The following is a 14,606-nucleotide window of genomic DNA, read 5'->3' as shown; positions in this document are numbered from 1 at the left end:
CCCCAAGATGGGATCTCTTGGGTACAGAAGGTTGCGGCGGTGGAAATAGGGTTTCGTGGTGCTCTTGGATGTTTGCGGGGTATATGGATATATATAGGAGGAAGAAGTAGGTCGGTGGAGCAACGAGGGGCCCACGAGGGTGGAGGGCGCGCCCAGGGGGGTGGGTGCGCCCCCTGCCTCGTGGCCTCCTCGATTGTTTCTTGTCGTCCACTCCAAGTCCCCTGGATCATGTTTGTTCCAAAAATAACGCTCCCGAAGGTTTCATTTCGTTTGGACTCCGTTTGATATTCCTTTTTGGCAAAGCACTGAAATAGGCAAAAAAACAACAATTTGGGTTGGGGCTCCGGTTAATAGGTTAGTCCCAAAAATAATATAAAAGTGTAAAAATAAGCCCATTAACATCCAAAATAGATAATATAATAGCATGGAACAATCAAAAATTATAGATACGTTGGATACATATCAGTACTACCGCGCGAGGTGTGGAAGTAAAATTTTACTTCCGCTCCAGGCGCGGTACTACCGTGCCATCCCGGTGCGGTACTACCGCGGCTGGAGCAGCAGTAAAATTTTAGTTTCGCACAATGGTGCGGTACTATCGTTGAGTTCGATCCTTCCCTGTAGCAACTACCCAATGTTATTTCTACTTGTTTCATTTGTTTTGCTGTGGTCTTTGCATTGATCCTTCTCGCTTCTCTTGCGTGTTCTTGTGTTGTGTGTCATAGGTGGTGGCTCCGGTTCCAATGTCCATCGTTCGAACCCCGTTCGCGACATGGGCTCGAAGCATCTGCGCAACCAAGATGAAGCTCCAAAGGGCTCCAATGCCCCCCAACGCAGAACCAAGTCAACTGCAACCAAGACCAAGGAGCCAACAATGGGCATGGATGAGATGCCACTAGCTGAGTTCGTCGCTCGAAGGAAGATCAACCCCTATGTGAATCCCCGTGCAAACTTTAGAGGGAATGAGTTATTCTGGACCAAGCAGCAAAATCTTATCTATCTGGATGTGATCAAGGCCAAGAAGAACATCTACGTGGACGTGCATTGGATTGACATGCATCATATGAGGCAGCATAAGCACCGCGCCTATTTTGGTGAGGCTTTGGACCTGGTGGAGCAGTTTGGCATTGAGGACTTGATCACATTCCACCTGGACTTTGACCCTGAGATTGTGGCTCAGTTATTTGCCTCGGTCCACTTCCATACTGATGAGGAACGGACCTTGACGTGGATGACAAATGGACAACAGCTGACCGCCAAGTGGAAGGACTTCATGGATCTGCTACAGGTTCGTGATGAGGGGCTCAACAAGCCCGTTGGTGTCCGCCCTCATGCCAACTCCGAGTCTGCCAACAAGAACAAGCTTCAGCCATACTATGTTGAGAAGCATCTTCCCAGTGGCAAGAAGGCATGGGTGCTGAACCCATTCCTTGACATCATGTATCGGATCTTCCACAACACCCTCTTCCCACGTATTGGGTACAAGGATAAGATACATGCCTATCTCATGGATATGATGCTCATCTGTGAGGAGGCGCGTCATGTTCAGACGAAACCACTTGATGTCTCACATATCATGTGGTGTGAGCTACGGTTTGCGGTGTTCAACTGTAAGGTACCCATCTATGGTCCTTACCTGTTTTCACCTGATCTCGGAGACTTGGGAGAAGCTCTATCCCAATGTTGAGTTTGAGGCCCCCGACTGGACCCGTCATGAGCCCATCAAACTCCGCGTCAAGCCTAAGTGGGCTAACACCACTACCCGTGCTGAGGCAACGGCTGCTCAGATGGACGTAGATGAGGATGAGCTTGAGGAGGAGGAAGTGGATGAGGACAGCTCTGCTGGGTATGCTCCTCCCTCTATTGAGCCCTCATGGGCTAAGAAGCTGAAGGCCAAGATGAAGACTTTGTTCTGTATGCAAGCCAAGGGGCAATACATGACCCATGTTGCTTCCAAGGAGATTTGCTGGCACGACAAGAGGATCTCGAGGACGTTTGGTGAGGAGATATCTAGTGGGTCCGAGAAGCACATCACTCCAGAGGCAGAATGGATGGCGAAGCAGGGCTACCAGTGGACTAAGTTCGAGGAGGAGACCATCCCCGCTGCCGAGACCGACGAGGACCATGACGAGTGATTGCTCCAGCTTGAGCTACCACCTGTGTCATAGGTGTCCTCTCTGCCTTTTTGGTGTCTCGATGCCAAAGGGGGGGAGAGTGTAGGGATTTGCGAGTCGTGTGTTGTGTTTGCTTGTCTCGTGTTTGCTTTCGTTTTGTTGGACCTCGTTTGCTTTGGTTTGGTTTGTCGTGAGTCGTGTTCCCTTATAATATGCTTATTGTCTTTCTTGCTTAGTAGCCCGTGAGCTTATGCTATCTTGTGCCAATTAGCTTATGCTCTTATGTATTATCTTGCCTCTCTGTCAGTATTAGTTACTCCATTGCAAGATTTGCCTCGTCTATAAAATATAGGGGGAGTGTTGATCCTAGTATGTGTGTTGTGCAGTCCAAAGCAAATCTCTAGAGTGCACACATCTAGGGGGAGCCCGTCTATATTTTATAGATGTTGGGTTTGCCTAAGATTTACTTTATATCCCTATGTGCAAATCCCGTATTGTCATCAATCCACCAAAAAGGGGGAGATTGTAAGGGCATATTTATCCCTTAGTAGTTTTGGTGATTGATGACAATGCTTTTGTGGACTAATCGTGTGCATTGAGCATTCTAGATATATCATGTCTAGGCACAAGACGATTTGGTACCCCTCGAAGACTATAGAAGACATCGTTTCTCTGTGTTTATTTTTGGTGGATTTGAGTCGTAGGAAAGCCGTACTATTATGAGGGGGTCCACATTGGAAAGGTTTGGGTGGAATCAACACGTACACGCCTGTTCTTCTTGCACCACCTTTCCTTTGGGTCTTTGGAGCATCCTCCGTTTCTCCGTATCTCTGCAAAAGGAAAGACTTCTATTACCGAACTGGGGCATGCGGTAGTACTGCTCCTCAGAGCGGTAGTACCGCAGGCCCCTGCGGTAGTACCGGCCTTGGGCGCGGTAGTACCGCAGGTGCTCACAGTAGTACCGCTTCTCGGACGCGGTAGTACCATGGCCTCAGGTCTGGCTCAGCAGCAAGAGCGGAAAAGGGTCGGATGTAATTTTTTACATCCGCGCCCTACACGGTAGTACCGCTCCTGGCTTGTGGTAGTACCGTGTCGGATTTTTGCATAGATCTAAACTCAACGGAAGTTGCCACGGATGTATTTTTATATGACCGTGCTTCCCAATCTAGACTATCCCTGCCTTGCGGTACCACCACAAGGGGGAGCGGTAGTACTGCGCCAGCGGTTCTACCGCCCTCTACTTCAACGCGTCAGGGCTGTTTTGGATACTACTGCGTGGGCGGTAGTACCGCAGTGCGTTGTGGTAGTACCGCGGGCCCTGACGGTAGTACCGCGTCTCCGGTGCAGTAGTACCGTGCGTCGCAGGCTGAGTTGGAGGATAACAGTTGGATTTGTTCTTCCACTATAAAAGGGGAGTCTTCTTCTCTGAGTTGACTCACCTGTTCCACCCCAAGCTTCATTGTTGCTCTAAGCTCCATTTTTGCCCGATCTCTCTCCCTAGCCAATCAAACTTGTTGATTTCCTAGGGATTGGTTGAGAAGGCCCCGATCTACACATCCACCAAGAGAAATTTGATTCTCCCACTAACCCCTCGCGGATCTTGTTACTCTTGGGTGTTTGAGCACCCTAGACGGTTGAGGTCATCACGGAGCCATACTCCATTGTGGTGAAGCTTCGTGGTGGTGTTGGGAGCCTCCAATTAAGTGGTGGAGATTGCCCCAACCTCGTTTGTAAAGGTTCAGTCGCCGCCTTCAAGGGCACCAATAGTGGAATCATGGCATCTCGCATTGTGTGAGGGCGTGAGGAGAATACGGTGGCCCCAGTGGCTTCTTGGGGAGCATTGTGCCTCCACACTGCTTCAACAGAGACGTACTTCCTCTCAAAGGAAAGGAACTTCGGTAACACATCCTTGCCTTCACCGGATCCACTCTTGGTTATCTCATCCCTTTACTCATGCAAGCTTATCTTGTGTTACATCCCTTGCTTGCTTGTGTACTTATTGTTGTTGCATCATATAGGTTGCTCACCTAGTTCCATATCTAGATAACCTACTTTGATGCAAAGTTTAAATTGATAAAGAAAAGATAAAATTGTTAGTTGCCTATTCACCGATCCTCTAGTCAACTATATCGATCCTTTCAGAGGGCAGGAGGATGAGGGGAAGAGAGAGAGAGAGAGAGAGAGAGAGAGAGAGAGAGAAAGGGGAAGTCGGGATTCCGTTATGTTGATGCCTATACCCACATACTGCTTTCATATATCTATTCACTTATATGGGTTAAGTCCGACACCCCACACGCAGGTGGTTCACTCTCTGATCTTGGGCCTCTGGGTACTAGTACTCCTTAATAGACTTGGCTCATTCACGGCTGGAGTCAGATCCTCGCGCATAAGAGGATGCGACTGAAGCAGGCACATCCGTTGCAGCTTGGTTATGACATGCACCAATCACCACCCTTCTTTTTTTAGGGTATCAATCATCCCCTTGGATGTTGTGCAGTTATGCACCATTCTAATATTTAAAACACATTTTCATCGTGTTTTTAACTGTCTTTCTGTAGTATCACCGGGTTTTTTTAGACCGCAATAACCAGCGAACATTCCCTTGGGAGCATGGCACTTGCGATAGTTTTTATGGCAAGTTCATCAAACACGCATGGCGATTTCCTCAAAAACACATGACAAATTCTGCAAACAAGGGATTTTGCTGTGAAATTTACCATGTTCTCTTGAAGGAATTACCATGTCCCCGTATCATAAAATGCCACAAAAACGCCGACAAATCCCACTCCCCTTCGTTGAATATCATTTTTTTGGGAAACATCTATAATTTTATTCATACTCATAACAATTACATGTACACCGATTTGGATCCAAGATCCAAGAAAATACAAAGTAACTCCTAGGACTAAGAATTAAAAAATAAAATCTCTTGAAAACAACTTCTTCGTTGTATCAAACTCTGCTAGAAGAAATACACCGGGCTGTAATTGGACTGGAGCAACGATGTTGCCACTCTTTCACCCACATGAACATCACTAATATTGGTTTTTGAAAGCACCTTGAGTCATCCATCCAAAAAGATTGAAAGCGTTGATCGATGAATTTGATCCGCGGATGATCCCCTAGAAGTGTAGTCTGTCGGATCACACTATCTTCACCATGGCGTCGATAAAAGATTTCAACTCCACAAGAATCAAGAGAAAAGCCCACATTTCAACCCCGAACTAACCATCCGGTTTAATTTACAACTCCCACCTTCAAAACCGGTCACATTACACCCTCATCTTACTACATAGTTCAAAATACAACCCTTGACTAGGTTTTGGGTTGTCTTTTTGGACTACATGATAAGTTGAGGGTGTAATGTGACATGTTCTAAGGATGAGGGTTGTAAATCAAACCGACTGGTTAGTTCGGGGTTGAAACGTGGATTTTTCTCAAGAATCAAACCAACAGAAGAAGATTGACACACCAACATAAACTCATCAGGTCTGAATAATCGGATCTGCGAGGACAGAAAACTCTGTAACCTCATGGCATCTTCAAAAGAATGAGAGTAAAATTATTCTCACAAAAAAATGATGATCACTAGTCGATAGCGAATAACATAGAACTCTTAAAGATGCGAGTACCCCCACCTCTCAGCGCTAAGATGGCAGCCAGAGGCGAGGGGGCCAAAAATTCCCTTACGACGACGGCTGCAGCCCTAAGGAAACCCTCACTTAGGAATATCATTACTTTTTCTTGAGACGAGGAATATCATTACTTTTTTTGAGGAACATGAATATCATTACTTCTTTTTTTGAGATAAGGAAGGGAGCTCCTATACGGCGTTTTATGTGACGAAACCGGTAACAGGCGCCAGCTACCACACCTTGTGGGCCGGCCCAATAACACTCACGGGATTTGTAGCGTGAAAAACCTACAATTTTTTTGCTCTGACGAGGATTCAAGCTCGCATTTGATTACTTATAGACCATAGTGCGTAGCTAGTTGAGCTACTACGAGCTAGTGGTTGATAACAACGTGAAAGAGTTTAAAACACAGCCCTGCTATTTCTTGCACGTACATTTCAGGAAAAAACGTGATTTTTTGAAGAAAAAACAGATAAAATTAAATAAAATATGATATATTAAAAACTTCATGTATTAAAAAAATCACAAATTAGGAAAAAGTTCATTGATTTTACAAAAAGTTCATCAATTTTTTAAAAAGTACATTAATTTTGAAAAAAGTTCATCGATTTTGGAAAGTTGATCAATTTTCAAAAAAAGTTTACAATTTTGAAAAAAGTTCATCGGTTTTCCAGAAAAAGTTCATGGAATTTGAAAAAAAGTTCACCGATTCAAAAAAGTTCACAGATTTTGGAAAGAGTGCATTGAATTTTTAAAAATCATCCAATTTGAAAAACTTTCATCCAAAACAATATGAAAAGTTCATCGATTTTCAAGATTCATCAATTTTTAAAGTTCAACAATTTGAAAAAAAAGATCATCAAAAAAGTTCATCAATTTGAAAAATAAATTCACAACATTGAATTGGTTTCACCGATTTGAAAAATAAGGAAGAAGAAAAAAGTAAAAAAGGAAAGAAAAAGTAGAATTAATGAAAGAATGAGAAAGATGAAAGTACTAGACAAGATTTTGTGGGCGGGTGGTTGGTGCGTTGCGCCTTGAAACCGGAGGTCACATGATCGACTCATCCTGCAAACGCACTTCTTTTGCTGTTTTTGGAAACAGAAGAAAAAAAACCTGCACACTAAAAACAGATAAATGGGCCAGCCCAGTTAACGCGGCTGCAGGCGCGGGTTAGGAAAATTGCCATTAACCGGCGCTGCAGCGCCGAATAGGGTTTGCCGATAAGGAATGTCATTTTTTTAACACAATAAGGAATGTCATTACTTTTTCTAGGACGTTCCACTCCCTAATCCATCCAGCCCAAGCAACACCGAGCATGTTTGTCTTTTGAGCCGGTGCGTGTCCAATATGGAGCGGGCTGTTTTTAGAAACAGAAGAAAAAAAACCTACACACTAGAACAGATAAATGGGCCAGATCACAGTTATTGCGGCTGCAGGAGCTGGTTAGGAAAGTTGCCTTTAACCGGCGCCTGCAACGCCGAATAGGGTTTGCCCGAAATCATTAATTAAGGAGTATTCGTTGCAAAGATCTCGCCAATTTTTCTAGTTGTGACAAGTGGTGCACATGCAGCGCGCCACTTATCGCAACCTAAGAGTTTTCCCTTTTTTCGTAGATCCGTTTATTCAAAACGTTTTATCTTTCAAACCATGCGTCCAAATCTCGAACCGCTTTTACTATTGGATTATTCGTGTCGAGATTTTCAAAACTAGATTCCATGTTGATAGGTTTTGATGAATTTTTTTAACAAAAAAACCAGATGAAAAAAATCGGACGAAAAAACCAAGCCGGGAGCACGGGTTTTTTCCCTTTTTGAAAAAGGCACGCCCGTGCCTCTCGCAAAAGCAAAATCGTGACTCTCGCGGAAAAAAAGAGAAAACACGTTTTTTTCCGTTTCTGAGGAGGCATGGCCGCGACTCTCGTGAAAGCACAACCATGACTCTTGCGGAAGCAAAACCGTGACTCTCGCGAAAGGAAAAAATATATTAAAAAACACGTTTTTTCCCTTTTCGAGAGGCACAACCGTGACACTCGCGAAAGCAGAACCGTGACTCTCGCAAAAGAAAAAAAATAGAAAACGTGTTTTTTTTCGTTTCCGAGAGACACGGCCGTGACTCTCGCGAAAGCACACCCGTGCCTCTCGAGGAAGCAAAACTGTGACTCTCGCGAAAAAAAAATAGAAAACGTATTTTTTTCGTTTTCGAGAGGCACGGCCGTGACTCTTGCAAAAGCAAAATCGTGCCTCTCGCGGAAGCAAAATCGTGACTCTCATGAAAGGAAAAAAAAGAAAACGCGTTTTTTCGCGCAATTTTTTTTTATTGAAAAGCGAAGGAAGACCGGTGAAAAACCAAAACGTCGAAACCCCCAAAAAAATCGTTTAAAAGGCCAAAAACGCGTGCGGAAAAATAGAAAAAACAAAATCCGAAGGGAGCGCCTAGAGCGCGACATGTGACGAATGGCTGAGAGCGCGCCAAGTGGCGTTGATCGTTGCGAGGCTCCGAAAGGAGTGCTCGTTAACTAGTTGGTCCCGGGTTTGCCGATAAGGAATATCATTACTTTTTCAAGGACGTTCCACTCCCTAATCCATCCAGCCCAAGCAACATCGAGCCTGTTTGTCTTTTGGGCCGGTGCGTGTCCAATATGGAGCGGGCTGGACCCGATCATTCCACCACAAAAAAAAAACATTTTCCTTCTCGCCAATTTTTTTTCTTCACCCACCCGAGGACCCGAGATCTACGGCTCTGGACGCTGCTGTGGCAGGCGCGGGAGGAGACGCATGCGTCTTCCCAGCCCCACCCACAATCACACGGCCACACGCGAAACAAACGAGACCAGACCGAACCAACCCAACCCAAAAGCACAGCCAGGCGACGCAAGCCAGCCGCAAGCCCCCACCCGATCGATCCCCCCGCCCCCCTCCTCTGTCATTCCCTCGTCTTCCACCCCGCCCCGACCCATCCCCCACCCGCGTCAACCAAACCCTAACTCGCCCCACCCCCAAATCCCTCCCCGCCCCTCGATCTCGCCGCCGCCGCCGCCAAAACCCTACGCCCCTCCCGCTGCTGCCTCCGGTAAGCCCCTCCGCACGCCTCTCCCCTACCCCCTGATCCCTACGTGTCTCGATTCGGTTCGGAGCGTGGCGTCTCGCCCCGCGGTTTGATCTAGGGGCGCGGCGGAATGCGGCTCGTCGTGGGGTGGCGCCCGGCGCCCGGCGCGTGGCCGGGTGCCGTGCCCGCCGCTGAATTCGGTCGGCCTGGGCGGTCCCGCGCCACGGGATCGCGCTTTCCGGCGGCCTGGCGTTGTCGGAGGCCGAGGAGCATCATGGGGGGCGCACGCCCCTCGGGCTTGGCTGATGCCCCGCGTCGGTACTCGTTGTGAATTTCGGACGTGCTTGGATTCCAGGGGTTCCCCTCTGTTCGTCATGTATTGGCGGAGCCATGGAGCTGTTGTGCTGCTGGGCTGTCCTGTTTTATAGGATATAGGAGGAGATAGATAGTTTCCCTGTTTTTTGCTGGCTGAAGATTTGGTGCTAGGTTTTATAGGACCATGGGGGCGTGGAAGCTAGTTTTAAAGCTACTGGTGCAAGCAACTCGTACGGCGAAACAACTTGTCGCGTTCTGTGTTGTAGTAAATATGCTGGCCGCTAGCTTTGTCGTTACGCGTCGGTTGTCGTATTCCGTTAGCCGATTATGATAACCAATCACAATTTAATGTAGCTTGTATGTCAGAAGAAAGGTTACTATACGAAGAGATTGAGGTCAATTGTCGTGTTCTGTTAGTTGATTATGATAACCAATCACAATTTAGTGTAGCTAGCTTGTATGTCAGAAGAAACGTTACGATACGAAGAGATTGAGGTCAATTGTCGTATTCCGTTAGTTGATTATGATAACCAATCACAATTTAGTGTAGATTGTATGTCAGAAGGAACGTTACGATACGGAGAGATTGAGGTCAATTGTCGTATTCCGTTAGTTGATTATGATAACCAATCACAATTTAATGTAGCTTGTATGTCAGAATTAACGTTACTATACGAAGAGATTGAGGTCAATTGTCGTATTCCGTTAGTTGATTATGATAACCAATCACAATTTAATGTAGCTTGTATGTCAGGAGAAACGTTACGATACGAAGAGATTGAGGTCAATTGTCGTATTCCGTTAGTTGATTATGATAACCAGTCACAATTTAATGTGGTTGTAAGTCAGAAGAAAGGTTACCATACGAAGAGATTGAGGTCAAACCGAAGTGGCGCCATACTAATTAAGCTTATGTAGCTTGCTTTATATAGCAAAGTAATTCTGCAGTACTTGCCATATGGGCAACTTAGTATGCTTTCGCTAGTGGCTTATCGTGGCTCTTAATTGCTGTGACGTCAGCTGTAGTATAGACGCTAGTGAATTTATTTTTGTATGTAACGGACGCTTGGGTCAGCCTTTCTGTTTGGAACTTGTAGACTGGGGTAGGTGAACAGATTCTGTCACTTCACGGTTTATCTAGTTCCTACTTTGTGCTCCGGTGTGTGTAAACTATAAATTTATGACTTATTTGCTCTCATAGATAAAATGGAAAAAGGTTATCTTGGACATGCCTAATGAAAAATAAGCAACAATAATAAGGAAGTAATGCAACTGTAAATATGGGTCACTGGAATGAAATTTATTATTATTATTATTTGATTTTGAGAGGTTTTTGATGAGCTGCATTAGTTTTCATGTTTTTTGACATGCATCCGCTTTTAGAAACATCTGCTTATCTAGAACCACTGCCAGGAAGAGGCACTTAGTTGCAACAGTTGAATGTTTCTACTTTGTTTGAGGGCAAAGCTTCCCTGTTATCCTGAATAGTTGGTAGTATTTTGATTCTTAGAAACCCTATTGGGTCAGCTGAATACTTTCTAAGCGTAACTAATTGAGTTGTGCTTATCCAAGCACAGATTGTGATGCTATTGATCAGCATGTCAAGGTGAGGAGCGCTAATAAATACTGGGCCAAATGCTAGGATTGTAGTATGCTTCTTGGATCTCTATGATCAACTTATGTTCCATTGAAAATCTCAGACTCCACTCATTGTCTACCAGGCATATAGCTATTATTCAGATGACAACTTCTTAAACAATTTTCTGGAGTTTTTGTCTATAAACTATAATGTTTTATTCTTGGAATTAAGGTGTGCTTAGATGGGCATATTTATCATTTTTGGTAGAAAAGAACATATATATATATATTTATATTTTACTAGAGTGATAATTTTTGTTGAAACTTGGCTGCAGGTAAACAACCTTTCGGCTGTTCGTTTTGGAAATGCCGTCTGCATCCAAATCCAAGGCAAAGGATAGGGCAGCTGCTTTCAAAGCAGCAAAAGAGCAACCTAAGGTGGCTGTCAAGCCAGTGGGGAATGGCACCGGTGCAAGTACTTTTAATAACCTCTCTGGAAAATTTCATCTTTTGGAGCCATCATCCTCTTTGCTGGGTAGCCAGGGTAACGAAAAGTTGAGGAATACAGATGAAATAGACGAGCATTCTCGTAGCTCGCATGGTACAGGGGACTTTGATTGCACCTCAAATAATGGTAGCTGTTCTGGAGAGTCAGAAGATACAAAGGAAAAATCAACCAGCACTGCGCCTCGAGTGGACTCTATTCCTGGATGTGATCTTGATAAACGTGAGAAGATCAGACAAAAGAATGAGAAGAAGCATCAAAGGCAGAAGGAGAGGCGTGCCCAGGAATTGCACGAGCGTTGCAAGGGATACCTAATGTCCAGAAAGTTGGAGACACTTGCTCAGAAGCTTGTTGCAATGGGTTTCTCATCAGACCAGGCAACGATGGCCCTTATACATAACGAGGGCTGTCTTGAGGAGTCTGTTGCCTGGCTATGTAATTTTGATGGCAGTGATGAAACGAAGCAGCAAGCTGCAGCAGCTCAACAGTCTGGAGCTAATTTGAAGATTGATATAACTGATGAGCTCGCAAAGATTGTGATCCTGGAGGCGAAATTTAAGTGTACAAAGCAAGAGGTAGAAAGGGCTATTGTTTCTTCTGAGGGTGATCTAGAAAAGGCTGAGGAGGCCTTGAAGACACAGAAGCAAGAATCAGCAACAACCACATCTAAGCCTGAAGTGTCTGGTGATTCAAGTGGCTTGGTTAACAAGCCGCAGGTCATGCTTGCGCAGAACCCAGCAAGGCCTCAAACAAATGGGTTATCTTCTGTAGGGCCTCAGCAAATGAGGAGAGATGAGAAGGACCCAAACTACAAGCTTTTAGTAAATGGTAGTGGCCCAAAAGAACCTGCAGTTAAAGGGTTTCAACCATTGGCCACAACAGTGAAGTCAGATTTGGTCCGTCAACAATTTTTTCAACCCGAGAAGAGGCGGGTTATTGCCAATTCGGTTCCATCAGCTCCTTATGTGACATCATCTCCGGTGCCTGTTGCAGTCCCACAAATTAAGGCAGAAACACGACATGTGGCAGCCGGCAATGAGATGAAAAGTGCAATGCATAACGGAAGCTTGCGAGACCCGGTAGTTGTAATGCAGCGTCCTCAATCCGCAGCTGCCAAGCAAAGTCTACCATCCACAAGCCATAGTATGTTTGCATCAGAGCCACCTTCAAGGGAATGGTACATGAATGGCGCATCAGGGGTGGATATGATGTTGAATGGTGGTTTAGGGCATGGACTACGTAATATGAGTTTGGAGAATGCTAATTCTGCCAAGCAGCAGTTCATGCATGCAAACCATCAACAAAGTTTTGTTTCCAATCCTGTGGAGCTCATGGGACGTTCAGAGGAGGAGGATGGAGCTCATCCGAGCCGTCTTCAGCTTTATCTCATGCTGATTGGAGAAGCAATGCGCCAGCACCGTGCGACTACACTTCAATAGATTGGAGCCTCGACACAACATTGTTAAACCCTGCAGCGAAGAGCGAGTGGCTGTCTGACACATGGTCAACCATGTTCATGGGCGGCAGATCCACAAGGCCTGCCGGGGGGAACCTTGGCCTTGGTGGTGCGGGAGGCATGAATGGGTTGCATGAGAGCAGCAGTGGTCTTCCAATGGAGCCTGCTCCATCACCCCGCCCTTATGAGTGGCCTTCTTTCTGCAGGGGAGGATCTTCCTAGTTCCGGAACCCTGTAGGTAAGAAAGAAGTCATTGAATAAGAAAAAAGTAAAAGATGTCATTTGTTTCTGTTCTTGTTTTTGTCTCGTTGGAGTTGGTTGAAAAGAGTTTTACTTCTTGTGTATTGAACCGTGTTTGTGTACCTTTGACTGTTGGCCGAGATAAGTCTTCATTCTATGGAGTCCATGTGCATGCAAATGAAGAAAAAAAATTGAAGCTATCTTTGCCGAAATGGACGGACGCTTTCTCTCTTAGTAATGGCCAGCTCTTTTGGGCGGCTTAAAAAATAAGCTGCCTCTCCCCAGCTTAAAGTCATTTTCTAAACTTGTTGAGACTTCTAAACTAGTTATCCCATAACTAGTTCAGAAGCCTCAATGAATAAAGGAGGAGACTTATGAGGAAAGTTGAGGAGGAGGCGGTTTATTTTTTAATCCGCCGAAAGAACTGGCCAGTATGTAGCTTACTCGAGGTTTCCAGTCCAATCCATTATTTGTTTATGAAGGTTGAGAAAGCGGATGCATATATTTTTTGGATCCTGGTAAGTCCTGAATGTTTCATTTTGCTCATGGCAAATCGAACATTTTTTATGGCAACTTTAGTTGATGCGAGAATGGCAAGTTTAGTAGGTAAGCATGGCAATTTGGTCCGTGGTTTGCTTGTTTGCCTGAAAATTGCTTGTCAACTAAAATTGCCTCTTTTGTGTGAATTAAAATTGTCATGAAAAATGTTTGATTTGCCATGAACCAAAGCCTAACCTTTGGGATTTTATCTTTTCCGTAGTATTTTGGATTGCTGGAGATAAAGCTGCGATTAGCCATAACATCTGTGCGATGTGATACTAGTCTAGAACAATCGCTGAATGAGCGACCTGCTCGGCCGAACTTCCTGCGGTGCCCGCCAAAGGGGCTGCCTACCTACCTACGGTGATCGGAAAGTGCGGCGCTCTTCCCTAGCTAAAAGGTCCTTACTCGGGATCGCTCGAGAATAAATGGGCCTACAGGCGAACATTCGGTCTTCTCGAAACGAAGACATTCCGGTCCCTTGTGCCAAAGCTCTGCAACCGCCGAAGTCCAAAGACGTCTGCTTCTCCTGTCAAACCTGATAAGACGACTCGCCGGCCTTGACAAGATCCATCGCCCATTGCCGCTGGGAGAAAATGAACAAAACTGGCCCTTATCTGAAACTTTAATATAAAATGGCCTTAATCTGAAAATATTTCATGAAATGGCCCTCTTTTGCATGACGCCCGCGGCTAAGGCGCCATGCTAAAGAGCATGACGCCCCGGGTTAGGGCGCCATGCCAAATAGCATGACGCCCTAGCCCGGGGCGTCATGCTATCTAGCATGGCGCCTTAGCCCCGGGCGTCATGTAAAAAGGGCCATTTCGTGAAATATTTTTAAATTGGGACCATTTTATGTTGAAGTTTCAGATAAGGGTCTTTTTTGTCCATTTTCACTGCCGCTGGTACATGTGCACGGTGCACCTATAGCCACCGCCTACGAGCTAGCCATAGCCAGCGGCCGTCGTGACTTTATATTCCTTGACGCCTGACACCTGCACCCCGGGGCGTCGGCATGGGAGGCACGCACGCACGTCTAAACGCATCTCAGCTTGGACGCGCATCGATTCGTACCTGGTACCTGGACTCGAACTGCCGGTACTCAACAGTCCGACGCCGCAGTGTTGGAAGCCCGAAAGCACTGTGTATGCAGCTTTATTCCATCTTGACTGGTG

The 14,606-nt window shown here is 45.6% G+C and overlaps 1 pseudogene; it reads left to right on the top strand.

The window, feature by feature from the left end:
- Positions 1-8,682: 8,682 nt before the first annotated feature.
- On the top strand, positions 8,683-13,103 carry LOC125517676 (annotated as a pseudogene).
- The last annotated feature ends 1,503 nt before the right edge of the window (positions 13,104-14,606 follow it).

Source organism: Triticum urartu, chromosome 1 (assembly GCF_003073215.2).
Source record: "Triticum urartu cultivar G1812 chromosome 1, Tu2.1, whole genome shotgun sequence".
Lineage (NCBI taxonomy): Eukaryota > Viridiplantae > Streptophyta > Magnoliopsida > Poales > Poaceae > Triticum > Triticum urartu.
Note: the sequence above shows the minus strand (reverse complement) of the source record. Positions and strands in the feature narration are given on the sequence as shown.